General features: G+C 43.4%; 1 protein-coding gene across 3 annotated transcripts in view; it reads left to right on the forward strand.

Moving 5' to 3' along the window:
• Positions 1 to 15,613, forward strand: part of USP6NL (USP6 N-terminal like) — a 1,094,021-nt gene that overhangs the window by 67,648 nt on the left and 1,010,760 nt on the right. The window lies entirely within an intron of this gene.

Genomic DNA, 15,613 nt, shown 5'->3' on the forward strand with positions numbered 1-15,613 from the left:
AATGCGTACGGCTTTCTGCATCACCCTGTTCCATCTCTCCCCACCTCCTTACCCCTCCCACAGCAGTTCTTGGCCGCCCCCACCACCCTCCGTAATCACTGCTTGTTTTTTAATTGGTCCTTCACCATAGGTAGCAGACATGGGAGGCATGCGGCTGAGAGCAGCAGCTTTGTGTATTTAAACAAGGAATCTGAAAAGCAATCCCCGATTTTATTTGACAGTTCCTTAACCCCCTTGGTTGAGATGCACCTAGCTGAGGCGAACTTTGGAGTAAATTCTGTTCAGTTATCTTTCTGCAATCACGTGAAGTGTGTTTGTTTTCTAACCGCTCTGCCAGCAGCCATTGAAAAATATGCTTTACAAACAGCGAGCGCCCCTTAGCTGCCGACTATATATATATTCTTCTGCAAACTTAACTAGTCCTACAAACAAATGCCACAGAACCATTTTCCTATTACGGTTTATAAGACGTGGAGGATTAAGGGCCAGATGCATTAAGCATTTTTTGCCTTCGATAACGGCCGACTCGCAGAATCGTTTGCGAATGCAAAAAAATACTCTTCCGATGCAGCAGACTCTATTTTGCGATTCGCTATTAGGAAGGGGCGTGTTTAGGGCGTTTCTTCCTAATACCGAATCGCATCGGTATGCATGAATGTTTTGCGACCGAAATGTGGTTGCAAAATATTCACATTTTACTACCTACTACAAGTAGGTGGAAACCAATTTGCAAATGGGAAGGGGTCCCTTCCCCTTTGTGAATGTCTGTAAATTAATTTTCTAAGAGCAGGCAGTGGTCCCACGGACCACTGCCTACTCTTAGAAAATGAAAGGAAGAGTTTTCATTTTCTCTTTTATAAAGCATCCCATTTTCCTTTAAGGAAAACGGCTGCTTTACCAAAAAAAAGATTGCTTTATTTAAAAGCAATCACAGACATGGTGGTCTGCTGTCCCTAGCAGGCCACCATCCCCGTGATTTTTGCAATTCCTAGAGGGTCTCAAATTGCGACCTACCTCATTAATATTCATTTGGTAGGTCATGTGCAATCCCCTAGGAATCACAGAAAGTGTTAAACACACTTTCATGCATTCCGTTTTGTGATTTTCTAATTGCAAATCGCAGAGATTCACAATTAGGAAATCGCAAAATGGTTTGTCGCTACATCTGGCCCTAAGAGCCTTTAATGAATGTGCCCTTTTAAGATGAGTAACCGGAGGCCCAGCACTCATTTCTTAATGAAAGACGTTCCAATTATATGAAATATATTTTTGGGCTAATACAATTCTCTTATGACGATCTGCATTAATGAAACACACGGGAGACCTACATAAATGTACTTTATAACACGTCACTTATTTTATCTTTTTGAACAAAGGAAAAGTATTTTAATCAGACAGGTTTGAGGTTTTGTGCCTGGAAAGCCCTACGTAGCGTTCTCTGGCACGGTGTTGCATGTACCTGTGTATGTGGTATTAAACAGCTGGCTTGAGATTGGCGTTTTACACAGTCTATTGCTTTCTAGACGCTGATGAGATAATAATAATTAACTTGGCCATTTAAAGCTCTCCTTACGCAAGTTTACTGTCTATTGTCGGCTCTTCAGCAGTTGCACATATTTACCTGAAAAGAAATTCGGAGTCAGACCGTATTGAATAGATAAGCCGGTATTTGCTTCCCTTTGCCATAACCCAGCTGAAACAACAAAACCAGTCCGACTACTACTTAACAACTGTGTACCAGATTACTGCGAGAAAGAAGTGGGAGAGAGCTGCAGGGGTTCCGCACTGACACCCTGCCTGACGAGCGGCGGGGTTTCTTCTCGAAGTGTGTAATATTGTTGATATAATGTGGTTACAATAATTTTACAAATATTTTAATTAACCCCTTCGCCGCGGCGGGAATTCCGCCGCGGCGCTGGGGGGAGCGGGGGGGCAGCGCGGTGGCGCTGTGCTCATGACGAAGCCGCTCCGTCATGAGCCACGGTTGAGCTGTGCTCATGACGGAACGGTTCCGTCATGACTCCGCCCAGTTGCGTTGTCCCCCCGCACAGGCGGGGAAACAGCGCCGCGTGGGCGGAGCGGCCGCCAACGGTCGTGGCATGACGGAACCGTTCCGTCATGAGCACACGGCAACCGTGGCTCATGACGGAACGGTTCCGTCATGAGCGGGGAAGGGGTTAAAGTTCACGGTTATTGTTAGTATTAGATGAGAGCTGCCGTTCATTCGCTTTCTGAAGGCTGCAGTAGAGTTGTCCTGTTTATAAAAAATATGTATATGTGTGTGTATATGTGTATATATGTGTATATATATATGTGCGTTGATAATGTAGATAAGTGACATAGATGCTCAGTACCATTTTGATTGTCGCAGCCTATAGTTTTATTTTCCCTGTTAATAGTATAGAGCTGTAAGGTCCAAAATGCAAACAAATCCATGACGCATAATCCAACTACACACCACACATTTTAATATCCCATAATAACATGCCACTTAGTTCAACTGCACACACTTCCATTCCACATAATTACACAGCAGTAAAATAATCTAAGCCTAATTCAACTGAGCTCCATGCCTCAAAATTCCTCTTCACAGAATACCACTATGCTACATAATTACACTCCATTCCAAACTATATAATTACACTCCACACAACACATTTCATCTCCAGATAATTCCATTGCACAGAATTACACTCCACAAAATAAATTTTACTTCGCAACGTATCGCATACCACTCCAAACCATCCCAACTACACACCACACAATTCTGCCCCACACAACATAATTACACTCCACATAATACCACTCAGCGCCACATAATTACACTCCACATATTTACACACTACTCAATACAACATAAAGATACCTCTCATAAATGCACTCAATGCGTCATACCAGCAAACCACATAAATACACTATGATACATAATTCCCATAAGCATAATTTCACTCACGCCACACAATTTGACTCCACACATTTCCAATACACACCACATAATTCCACACCAAAGTACATATTTCAACTACACAGCACAATTCTACAATTCACCACATACCTCCAATACACACTACAGATTTCAACATCGTGCCGCAAAATTTAACACAACACATAATTCAACTGAACAACATGTCACTCCACAACACACAGTACCATTCCACATAATTAGCTTCATAACACACAATCTCACTCTTCATAATTTCACTACAGTTAATAACATTTCATTACTATCCACTTAATTCTGCAGCACACCTTACCACATATTTCCACTACACAACTTCACATCACACAATACCAACACCACACAATTCCACAATAAACCATTCAAATGCAACCCAAATCTGCATTGCACTTTCACCAACCCTATTCTCTCTCCCCCACATACCCATTGCCCCTCTTATCTCTCCCTCACACTCCCACTACTCCTTCTCATCTCGCAATTCCACTGCCTCCTCTCATCCCTCCCTCACATTCCCTGTCTCTTATCTATACTGCCTGCTCACAAATGCTACCTTCCTTTACTTCTTTGCGCTGTGCACTGGTCCACCTCTTGCCTCCCCCAACGGAGGTCTCTCTCTCTCTCTTTCTCTCTCTCTCTCTTTCTCTCTCTCTCTCTTTCTCTCTCTCTCTTTCTCCCCCCCCCCCCTCCCCAGCACAGGATTACTTAAAAAGTAAATAAATCCTCGTTGTTTTACTTTAAACTCTGCAGGGGGAAAAATGCCCTTTTCTAGATACAGAAACAATGGTTCCTGTGGAATGATATCATAAACCTATACGGATATGGTTATGCACAATCGCAATAGGAAGGGTTAGGGTGATGTCAAAAGGAGAAGAGACCACATACACCAGCAAAATAAATACAGGTAGTAGTAGAACAATAGTGCGTAGTGTCCCCTGTGAAAATGGAACCTAAAACAATGGTGACATATTTGTGACATAATCCTTTGTGATCCAGTTCAAGCATTGCTGCTTTTATAATGGCCACACCCTGATAGTATCCCTGTCTTTTTAGATGTCCCTAAATTTCTAGGTCTTGAAGAGACCTTACATTGCACAGAGGGTCGAAACTTTGTCGACAAATAATGAAAGCGAACCATTAACCTAGCACTTATCATTGTTTAAGAAACGTTGTGTATGTTCTGTATAATTTGAAATGGTCGACTTTACAAACAAGCATTGGCATAGCCAATAGGTCTCGCCTTTGGGACCTTATAAGTGTTTAACCATGCAACAGTTAATGTTGTTGCACCAAGGATATTGTGCTGCATAACTAAATACTTACAAGGTCCCAAAAGCGAGACCTATTGGCTATACCAATGCGTGTTTATGTTTGTGGGGCTGTTTTATTAGCTTGTGGGTTTGTTTTTACGGCGACTAGCCCTGATCTTAAAACAATTATTTCGGGAAGCAAGCTCCAATCCATGCAGCCTTGCATAGCTCTCAAAACACTTCTACAGAGTGTGTGTGAATGTCTTTAAGTAAACACTGCCCGCTTTGCTAACATGCACCATTTTTTAGTTGTCTAATTCACTAAGGAGTTGGAGGGGGCATGCTTATTTTGGTGCCCAGGCCTATATTTTGTCTGTCTGCCCCTGGTAGAGAGGGGTATAATATGTGGAGTCTCGTTGCTAGCATCCGGTTCGGGCATAGTGGGGGGGCTACTGGGTGGGGTCTGGTGGGGGGGGGCTGGTGGCAGTTTAGTCACGTTTGGTGTCTGGTTGTGGGCACCAGTTGCCGTGGAACTCCTATGTCTGGACGGGGGTGCAGGCGGGGGTCACCTTGCACTGCTCCGGTGCGCTGGCAGCTGCTGGGTGTTGTCACAGTTAGCTCGTTCTCGGGGGGTGGTTGGGGGGGTTGTCACAGTTTACTGGATCTGGGTGGGGGAAGTAGTTGCCAGGCTGTGGGGTGTTATCTTTCAGTGGTGCTTGCTATTGGTAGCAGTACCTTGCTGGGGGGCGTAGTCCTGTGTGAGGGGAATGCAGAGGGCTTGTTACTGCCACTGCTTCTGGGTGGCCCCCATGAGCGGGTTGTTACCGGTCACTGGTTCTGAAGGGGGGGGTGTAGTTGCCAGGGCTGGAGGGTGTTGCCTTTCATCGCTTCTCGTTGGAAGCTGTACTTACTGGGAAGGGGGGGGGGGGCTCTTCCTGGCTTTAGATGGGAGCAGTCGTTGTCCAGGGGGGGGGGGTGCCTTTCATTGGTTCTCGTTGCCAGCTGCACTGGGGTGTGGAGGGGGGGAGTGGGTCGGGGCAGCACTCCCTGCCTCCAGACGTGGGCATCGGTTGCCTTTGGTTTGCATGTCGGGCACATGTTGCTGCCTGTGGGTGGGGGCCCTCACTTTACCTGGATGAATTGGGTGAATGCCGGGCTGTGCGCTACATGGTGCAAGAGTAGCGATGTGGCGTCAGAAGGTTGTCCCCCCCCCCCCCTCCCCTCTAGAGTAGTGCGGGAAGTCTCCGTCCAGGAGTGAATTGAGTGGAGAGGGGTTCATCCTTCATGGGTGTAGCGGGGATAGGAGCGGTTGCCCTGGTTAGTGTACGGGGGCGCAACCTTCGCCTGGGCTGGAGCCAACAGGATATTTGGGGTGTCTCTGGGTGTGGCCCTGGTGACGCCCTCTCCACCACTTTTGGTGGTGGCGGCGTCCTCGGTACATGGTTCTCCAGTGCGTTCAGAGGGCTTTCCATGATTTTTTTGGTAAAGTAATTCATTCTGTTGTGTAAAGTCATTCCTTCCAGCAAGTTAAACAAGCACCGAAAAATATACGCCCGGTATATATGTTGTTATAAGAAGTCTGCAGACTAGGGCAATATGTTCAAAATAAAAAGAAAACAATAAACAAAACTGGGCTAAGGACACGATGCCAATGCTTTTTTTCTTTTGACAGTTTGATTCTTTGAGCATGCTATCAGACGAAGTACGATTTGAGGGCTGTTAATGCTACTTACCTAAAGGGATACCTTGGTTCCTGGCGGACATAGCTGCAGCTCTGCAATCTCTGGTCTGCACTGTGTACCAATGACAGACCTTGCTGTCACCGCTTCCTGCACGCCCCCTGCAAGATACGAACCATAATACGAATGGGAAGTGTCGATGACGGCCATGTTGGAAGGGCTTCCCTTTTCTGAAAATGTAACGCACATTAAAGCAACACAGTTATCCTCTAAAAAATACATATTTTCCATCAAATACATGATGCAGTACTATGGCACCCTTTTTCCTACTTCAAGATGCGATTATGTGCCGTCCGAGGGTTTGCTTCCTCGGCAATTCTAAAAAAGTTATTTCGTTATTAAAAACAAAGCTATCGTCTCGACGAGAGCCGCAATGAGCTTTTTCGTGTGTTCTGTCAGATCAACATACTGCAAAAAAAAATTTCGTAGAAAAACCAACCAAGTTCCGTCCACTTTTGTGGTTTGTTGACAGAGGCACACTTCAACTCTCCGCTCGACGCTCAAAAAATTCAGGCGAGAGAAAGGAGAAACTGCCATAGAAGCATGAGGTCTCATGCCTGACGCTAGCACGGCAGCAAAATGTAACCTTTCTCACCCAAAACAGTATCTACTGTTTTGGGTGAGAAAGGTTACCTACGACAGGAGGCAAGATGGCGGCCGTTGATACGGCTGTGTGAGCTGGGATTCCTGCTCCGGACTAGCCAGTGACGGAATGATGGCGGATTGACGGCGGATCGACAGCGGACTGAACTGAACCACTACGCTACGCTATTTTCTACCTACCGCATAGCGCACCGATATGCTCTGGCTGTTTCTGCATTCCCCAACACTGTCCGCGGCAAGAAGACTCTGGGCGCAGGCTTGGGTCTTGGGACGGCCGTGGCGGGGTAGCGGCGAACCAGCAACAATCTCTAGGATGCTGCAGAAGGCTGGGTGGGGCAGAGCTCGCGGAGCAGCCGAGAGCGGGACCGCTGGCGGTGCTGCTGCTGGCGGCTTGGCGTTTGGAGGAAACACTAGGGGAAAAGCTGCAACCCCGGCGGAGAGAAAGACTGAAGGGGGTAAGCGTACTATTCCTCTAGTCCCTACGATTTTTTCTAACAAGGGCAAGAAAAACGCTGCCTCCTCACTTGTCAATACTGAAAATAACATAGTAGGGCTCAGTCTTCCCTCGCAGGGTACAGCTGTAATCGGTGAGAGAACGCCAGAGCACGATGCTACAAATAACTCATTGACTGAGTTAATAAACACAGTCATAACTGAAAAATCAATTTTAGGAGCAACATTGATTACTGGAAATGGTGTAATCATTGATGGATTGGAGGGGAAAAAAGATAAAAAAGATGGATTATGTGCTGATACAAGCAATTCTATGTGCATCCAGACGCCTGTGGCTAATGTGCCTAATTTAGCTTTAAAGCACCCAGCTAAGGCTCCACAGCAGGAGGGTGCTAAGGATTTGAATTCTGGTGATTTTTTTTCTCTCTCTGGCTCATCTGACAGTGAGCTTGATTTATCTGACAGCGAGAGCCCAATGGCCAAAACTAATGAACGCCAGGCAAGTGAGTGCCAAGAGGGTGAAAAGGAAAAATGCAGCAATGCGACTGTTGAAAACTCTCAAAACTTTCAAACTGTACGGAAAAAGAATAGCCATAGGGGTCCAATTACGTCTGCTACTCCCGAAGAAGAATTAGAGAAACTACAATGGGATTACTCATTTACCCCACAATTTGAAGCAGTCAGTGGTAGGGCTCTCAGTCCGCCAGATGATCCTGAAAATGTCTCTTTGGCAGATATATTTCAGAGCATTAAAGCACATAGGGAAGAAACCAGAGCGGAAAGTCAAAGGGTGCAGGGTGCTTGTCGCAAACTGCAGAACACGGTGAGGCGCATAGAGAAATCCTGTGCTGAGTTTACGGCGCGCTTCACGGAGGCTGAAGCGAGAATCTCCAGTTTAGAAGATGAGCTAGCAGCTCAGAAAATTACCACAGAGACTCTAAGCGCAGCAAAAAATGACATTGCCTGGAAACTAACTGATTTGGAAAATCGCTTGCGCAGGAATAACCTACGTGTTATTGATATCCCGGAGGGGTTGGAAGGATCTGACGCTCGTCGATTTATTATTGATCTGTTTATCGAAGCCTTTCCTACCTTAACCCAATGGGACTGGAATTCAGAGATATTGCGCGCCCATAGATCTCCCTTTATTCAACGAGCTAGACCTAATCAAGCACAGGGTTCTCCTCGTCCTAGAGCCATTTTAATTTCTGTTAACAATTTTCTAGCAAGAGAGGCCCTATATGATTTAGCCCGTCCTGACCGAAAAAAAATGGGTAAAGGGGCTGAGTTTTTTGTGCGCCCAGATTATTGCCCAGTCACAGTCGAAACTAGATGGAAGCTGCGACAGCTTATTACACCTTTTAATAATAAAGGCGCTCAAGCGTATCTTTTAAATCCTGCCAAACTAAAGATAGTGAGCAAGAATCAAACAAAGTTTTTCACCTCAGAAGCAGCAGCTAAGATATTTCTACTCTCACTATAATTCTATTAGAAAGGTGGTTTTTTTTTTTCTGGTTTATCTTTGGTATTTTGAATGGGCGTGTAGTGTGCTTTATGCAAGATAAAATAATTTGGAAATCTGCTAAATGTTATTCTTAAGTATATATTCATTCTATCACTGTGGGGTTGGTCCGGGGCAGCTCGGCTCGCTACATCCTTGCGACCATTGGTCCTAATGCCTCGTTGAAGGGGAGGGAGGGCTGGGGGGGAATGGGGTCTCGGCTGAGACCGCATTGTTGGGTGGGTTGGGTGGATTTGCTGGGGAGTGGGGGGAGGGGAGATTTGGGGGGGTTGGGAGGGTTGGGTATAAAAAAAAAAATGCTCGTTTTTGACATAACTGACACAAGTATTCTCAGCTCTGCACAGCTGGTGACAGATAGGTGTTTTTATTTTGTGTGTTACTTTTTGGACTTGATTTTCAAAGGATTCATTGTTTATAATGAGCCTTTGAAAAATAAGGCTGGTAATGTAAAAAAAAAGTATTTTAGTGGCAAGATAATATTGAGAAAATTGATATCAGGAAATAATGGCTAGATCGGTTATTCGTATAGCCTCTATTAATATCTGCGGCCTTAATGATAAAAACAAAAGAAGAAAGCTCCAAGAAGATCTTACATTTTTTAATATAGACTTGCTATGTCTGCAAGAGACGCATATAGCTAGTAGAGATAGTAATTTATTAGATAGCCTGGGGTTTAAAAGACTTGTTCATACTACACAGGATTGCAGGACAAAGGGTGTTGCTGTACTATCTAGAAATAGCAGTATTAGATGTGATAGAAAGGCTGCGGATAGACTGGGAAGATGGACCTTAATGACCATTAAATGTGGATCAAGTGTGTTTACTTTAGCCTCAATATACTCTCCTGTATTAGATGATCCTTCAGTTTTGAGATATATTGCAATGGAGCTTCCATCATGGCCAGCGCCCTATGTTTTATGTGGGGATTTAAATATCAATGGCGCCAAAAAGACAGATAGTATAGCGACCACAGAACGTAAACCACAAATACGTAAGGCATTTAATGATCTGATAACTGATCTGGGGCTTATCGATGTTTGGCCTAAATTAAGCGGTCCGGATCTGGGATTTACTTACTATTCAGCCCCCCATCAGAAATTTGCCAGGCTCGACTATTTTTTAGTCTCCTCCTTGTTATTAAAGGAAGCAAAAATTGAATTATATCCAAGGGTTCTATCAGATCACAACCTCTTGGTTCTCCAAATTCCCCTGGATGGTATGGTAAACATAGGTAAAAAATGGACATTCGAAAGGGCCATCCTTTTAGATAAAGATTATAGAGATTAAATGAGAACTAGAATAGGGGGATTCTTTAGGATTAATAATGGTACTGCATCCCCAGGGATTGTTTGGGACACATTTAAGGCTTGGATACGAGGTGAAACTATTAGTTTTGGTGCGCTTAAAAAGAAGAAAGATATCTTGCAAGTCAAGAATTATTATCAGAAGCTTTCTCAGCTGGAAATAGAATTAATAACTAAAGTGGGAAATAAGACTGAACTAATAGGCACTTTGGATTCAATTTCAGTAACTAAAACGGCTTTAAGTGATTTGTATTTAAATAAGCTAGCTGGCTTTTATTTAGCTAGAAAACAGGATTGTTATGAATACAGCGAGATGGTTGGGCGATTAGTTGCAGTTAAAACTAGGCAACAGATATCCGCTCGACATATAGATCAAGTTAGAAACATCAATGGCGATATAATTTCAGATGAGAAAGAAATTAGAGATTTGTTTAAATATTACTATAGAGCCTTATATACAGCAGATACTGCATTGGACACAATTTGTGACCCTTTTTTTCTCCCCAAAGCAAAATTAACAGATGAGGAGGCATCTCATCTTGATTTAGAAATTTCGTACGAGGAATTACAGAAGGCACTATTTGATTTACCATCTGGTAAAGCTATGGGTATAGATGGTATACCATTAGAGTTTTATAAAACTTTTTTTAAGGAGATACGAAGGGAGCTTTTAGTTCTCTTCAACTTTGTTAAAGCTGGAGTGGTCCCACCTATGTCTTGGGGGCTGGCAAATATTGTTGTATTTCTAAAGAAGGAGAAGGACCCGCTAAATATGGGCTCCTATAGACCCATCACTCTTTTAAATAGTGATACTAAATTATACTCCAAGATCTTTGCCTCACGTCTCAATAGAGTTATGTTACATCTTGTTTCCCGATGGCAACACGGATTTATCCAGGGAAGGGGGACAGAGGATCATATTAGAAGACTTATTACATTATTGGATGCCTCTGATTTTACAAAGCTTCCCTTAGCGGTTGCTTTTTTAGATGCAGAAAAGGCGTTCGATCGCGTTTCCTGGAGTTATCTTTGGAAATGCTTAGAAGGGAATAATTTAGGCGAAGGTTTTATCAGGGCAATTCAGGCTCTTTACCATAAACCAGTAGCACAGGTTCAGATTATGGGTTGTCTTTCCGAACCCTTTTCTATAGAAAGAGGGACAAGACAAGGCTGCCCATCCTCCCCTCTGCTATATGCGTTATATATGGATCCCTTCCTTAGGGTTTTGGAGGCCTCTGAGAACATATCCCCCTTTATTTTGAATGATTTTTCTACGAAAATTTTGGCATATGCAGACGATGTCGCAATTGTGACTTCGGAATTATCTAATACGTTGGTCGAAGTTGAAACTTTGGCAGAAAAATTTGGCAGAGTTTCTGGCTACAAGCTTAATAGGGGTAAAACTCAGATTTTACTAAACAAACATTTGGCCTATATGGATGAAAGAATAGTAGAGGAGGCAATATATCTTGGGATTAGAGTAAAGGCCCAAACGAAGGAAATAGTCGATGTTAATCTTACCCCTATTATTTCTAAAATTAAGAAGGATACCGGTCGATGGGATAATTTGAAATTATCTATAATAGGGAGATGTAACCTGATCAAAATGATTGTCCTTCCAAAGCTTCTATATATTTTTCGCACAATACCTTTAGAAATTCACAATACTTGGTTTCGTCAGATTGACCGCGAGATCGCCAGGTTTATTTGGTCTTTTAAAAAAAATACGCCGTGCAAATTGTTTTTTAACACTCCCAGTGGGGGAGGATTAGGATTACCCGATATTAGACTGTATTATCTAGCAGCATCATTTAAATATTATTGGCCTATATTTCGAGCAGATAAAAAGGCTCCTCCGATCTTGAAAGATGTCCCTTCCATATACGAGATCTTAATGGGTCAGGATGCCAGAGGATGCCTATTAAAAATATATGAGCCTGGCTATTTTAAAAAGACACGATTTAAGATCTTGATCACAGCATATAAAAATTGGACACATGTTAGAAATAAACTTGGTTTGGGCAGGTTTAGCAGATATACCCCATTTTTAGATAATACTCAGATCTCTGCAACGCTGTTTGACGGATGCTTAGCGAGATGGATCAAGGCGAGGGTTTGTAGAATTTCTGATTTATTGGTCGGTGACCAACCAGCCACATTTGAAATAATTAAAAATAGATTTAATCTTGGTAATAGAGATTTCTTTAAATTTCTACAATTGAGGGATTTTATAACTAAAAAAAGAGGTGGTTCAAAAGGCTAATCTGTGATACCCCTGCTGGAGGCTATTACCAGCGATTCTCCTCCATCAATCTCCGAACTTTATAAAATCTTTCTCGAAGGGGTTTCTGACGATATCGAGAAACACTCTCTTAAATGGCAGGAAAGGCTCGAGATTACAGACTCCGGGTTGGAAAGAGCTGTTGGTTTGGCTAACACTGTATTAACTACTGCAAATCTTAGGGCTCAATTGTATAAGACTTTTTTTGATCTTTATATCACCCCTTCGAAAATTGTTAAATGGGGTGGTACGGAGGGTGTACATTGTTTTAGATGCAATATTTTGGGGGCGGACCTGGTTCATATTTTTTCTACATGTCCGGCTTTGGATAATTTAAGGCAGGAGGTTACAACGTTCTTACAATATGTTTTGAATAGAAATTTTCTGCTAACCCCCCAACTTATGCTCTTGGGTGTATCCACACCAGTAGATAATAGCATGGAGTTTATATTTATTGCTATGTCAGTACTTAGATTATGTATTGCCTCCTTGTGGTTAGATCCGCTACCACCTACTTTTGGACAATGGAAAATGCGTATGCTTCATATATTTAATTTGGAGAAAGCCCTCTATATTAGAAAAGGGAAAAAAGGAAGAATCAAGGGACTTAAGATCTGGAGACCACTTAATGACTGGATTAGTGAATTTGACTAACAAAAGTTATATTTTTTCTTTTTGTATTTTGAATTGTCTAAATGTTGCCTGTCCCCAGCTTGTTTGTATGTATTTACGAGCATGAATAAAAAATGTAAAAAAAAAACAAAAACAGTATCTACACGGTACGCTTCTGTGTGTTAAGGATTCAAAAGGGGCAATCCTACTAAAATAACAAGCGCTCGCAATTACGTTGTTTTTCCTCTTTCCTCTTTTAGAGCCGTCCCAGTTGGACTGGCTCACGAGCCGTCCCAGTTGGACTGACTCGCATGACTGGTTTCTTATCTTTATGGGGCCATGTGTTTGGCCCCATAAAGATAAGAAAACCTTTTACGCCAGCTGTAAGTCGGGGCAGCCAGTCCAACTGGGAAGGCTCTAAAAGCGAAAAGTGTACGTCACGAGACGCTCCTTTCCAATGGCTGGCCACCGTTTAGCATAAACAGTGACGCCAGCCAATGGAAAGGAGGGGCGGGGCTTAAAGTCCACTAGAGAAATCTAACCAAAACATTAAATCTCGCCAGCGAGACTGCGCATGTCTGCGCAGTCTTACGCCAGGCGAGACCTAAAAATTGGAAACTATGCACATATGTCACAAATATGTCACCATTGTTTTAGGTTCCATTTTCACTGGAGACACTACGCACTATTGTTCTACTACTACCTGTATATATTTTGATTAACCTTTTCAAAAACATAAAAATTGATTGTAAAAAACGGAAACGAAGGTGTATGTGGTCTCTTCTCCTTTTGACATCACCCTAACCCTTCCTATTGCGATTGTGCATAACCATATCCGTATAGTTTATGATATTATTCCACAGGAACCATTGTTTCTGCTAATAATTTAACTACCCTGGTTCCTTGTGAGTAGGGTCACCCTTGTCCTTGGTTCTCGACTTTTCTAGATACAATCATATATTTATACTGCTTCTTTTGAAAACTTTGTCTCACGGATTACTGTTTTGGAGTGTGGCTCAAACTCATTTCAGAAATCTTTTTAGCCACACTGCAAAGAATCCGTGCTGCTGTACAACATAGCTACAAAACATTGCCAAACCCAATAACTCTCATAGACAAGAGTTTTTTGTCATTGAATTTGTAGTCATTTTCTGAGATTTTAGTGCAAACCTCAGTTTTAACAGCTTACCAGAGTCAACGTGTTATCAGCTATGTCCTCTGATATCCAATTTGCAGCTGTGGGTTTCTGTATGTGTCCGTTTTCAAGTGAGTGCAAAGAATTCGAATTTTGGAAGTCCATCATCTGTTATAGTGTATATTGCAGAATATTGATCATGCATACTAATTTGATGTTTTTCAATCGGGAAGCTGGAAACAACAAATGCATACAGTCAGAACCGGTATGACTGTATGCCGCGAGCCCTCTTGTAAGGGGGTTCTGAAAACTGCTCACACGCTCGTGCGTGTGATCAGTCTTTCGCCACCCGCCATTGGCTTTAGCATGTCTTTTTTTTTAAATGCACACGATTGGGCAAAGGCGGGCGCATGTCCCGCCTTTGCATAGCCCATTCCTGACCGTGTCTAGGACGCGCAGCAGCGCGCGTTCGCCTCGCTGCCTCGCTCCCGCTCCTCTGTGGTGCGCGCGCACCACTGGTTTCCATCTTTGAGTTACTTGTTATTTTAGCTTTCTCCCATCTAAAATGGCCTCAACCTCCACTCTCCTTCCTGCTTCCAGATGTTGGCATGTGTGCTGCAGCTTCTCTTCCCAGTTACTGTGAATAACACATTCTGCTCATTCACAGGTACTGCCCAGCTCGTGCTCATGGTGTACAGGGATTCGTGCGGGATGTCCGCCCGCCTAGGTCGCTCGAAGCATCAGTCTGCTGATCTGGCCATTTAAACTCAAGTTCACATTCCGCAGCTGGTATGAGGGAAAAACACAGTAGAAGGACTAGGCAGCTCTATGAAATGCAGTTGTTTGATCGCTGTCTCGAAACGGACAGAAACTACCCATATGAGTTTCAGAAAATAACTAAACGCCAGTCTTCTCCAGAATGCTCCCAGCCAACAAACATAACAGCATTCACCCCTTTCTCACAATGAATCCAGCCATAGGACCTACCGAGAGAGGCCTCAGACTACCTTCACCACTTGGCAACCAATTGCTGCCACCTGCCACCACCAACATCACGACTCACGAATAACCCGCTCAGTCAAAAATATGAGAGAATATAAAATAAGTGTTTCCTGCTATAATATATGTGTGACGCTCGTATCAGGTCTCCAAAACTAGACATAGCTACCGTTTGTTGGTCTGTGAGTATATCAAAGAGCCTCCGCGAGGAAATATCATATGGTGGCAGAAGGTGGTAGCGGTGCAGCAGTGACATTTAATGAGCAGTTACAGTGTTAGGTCTAATAATATTCGGGTAGACAAAAAGTGCTGGTCAATGCTTGTTTTCTTGGTCTGCATTGCGGTGAGAAGCGTTTGTGTTTTCTTTACTTTCCTCATGGACGCTGCACTCGCTGTTTACTTTGGGCATCCTTGTTAATATTTTATTTCACCCTTTCTTGTTGTACACTGTATTTATTGTATGTGACTTCCTGCCACCTTGAAAGCAGGGTGAGAAGTAAAGTGATTTTCAATCAGTAGAAAAATTAATGTTCGGGGAGGATGTAGGGTGGGAGTGGAGTTTGCACGGGGTTAGGGTGTCCATTCGTGCACGTCTAGTGCCTAGAGCTGATATTCTGAGACAGTGGACCGAGGGGCCCCTTCATGGTGCCACAGATGTTCCTACAACGTGAGTTTTCGTGGGTCTCCTGCACTCTTTTCCATCCAAGCAGCGCGTGCAGTCTCTCCCAGCAGCAAGGGGGCCGTGACTCTTGAACATCT

The sequence above is a fragment of the Triturus cristatus genome, chromosome 4_1 (assembly GCF_964204655.1).
Source record: "Triturus cristatus chromosome 4_1, aTriCri1.1, whole genome shotgun sequence".
NCBI classification, from domain to species: Eukaryota; Metazoa; Chordata; class Amphibia; order Caudata; family Salamandridae; genus Triturus; species Triturus cristatus.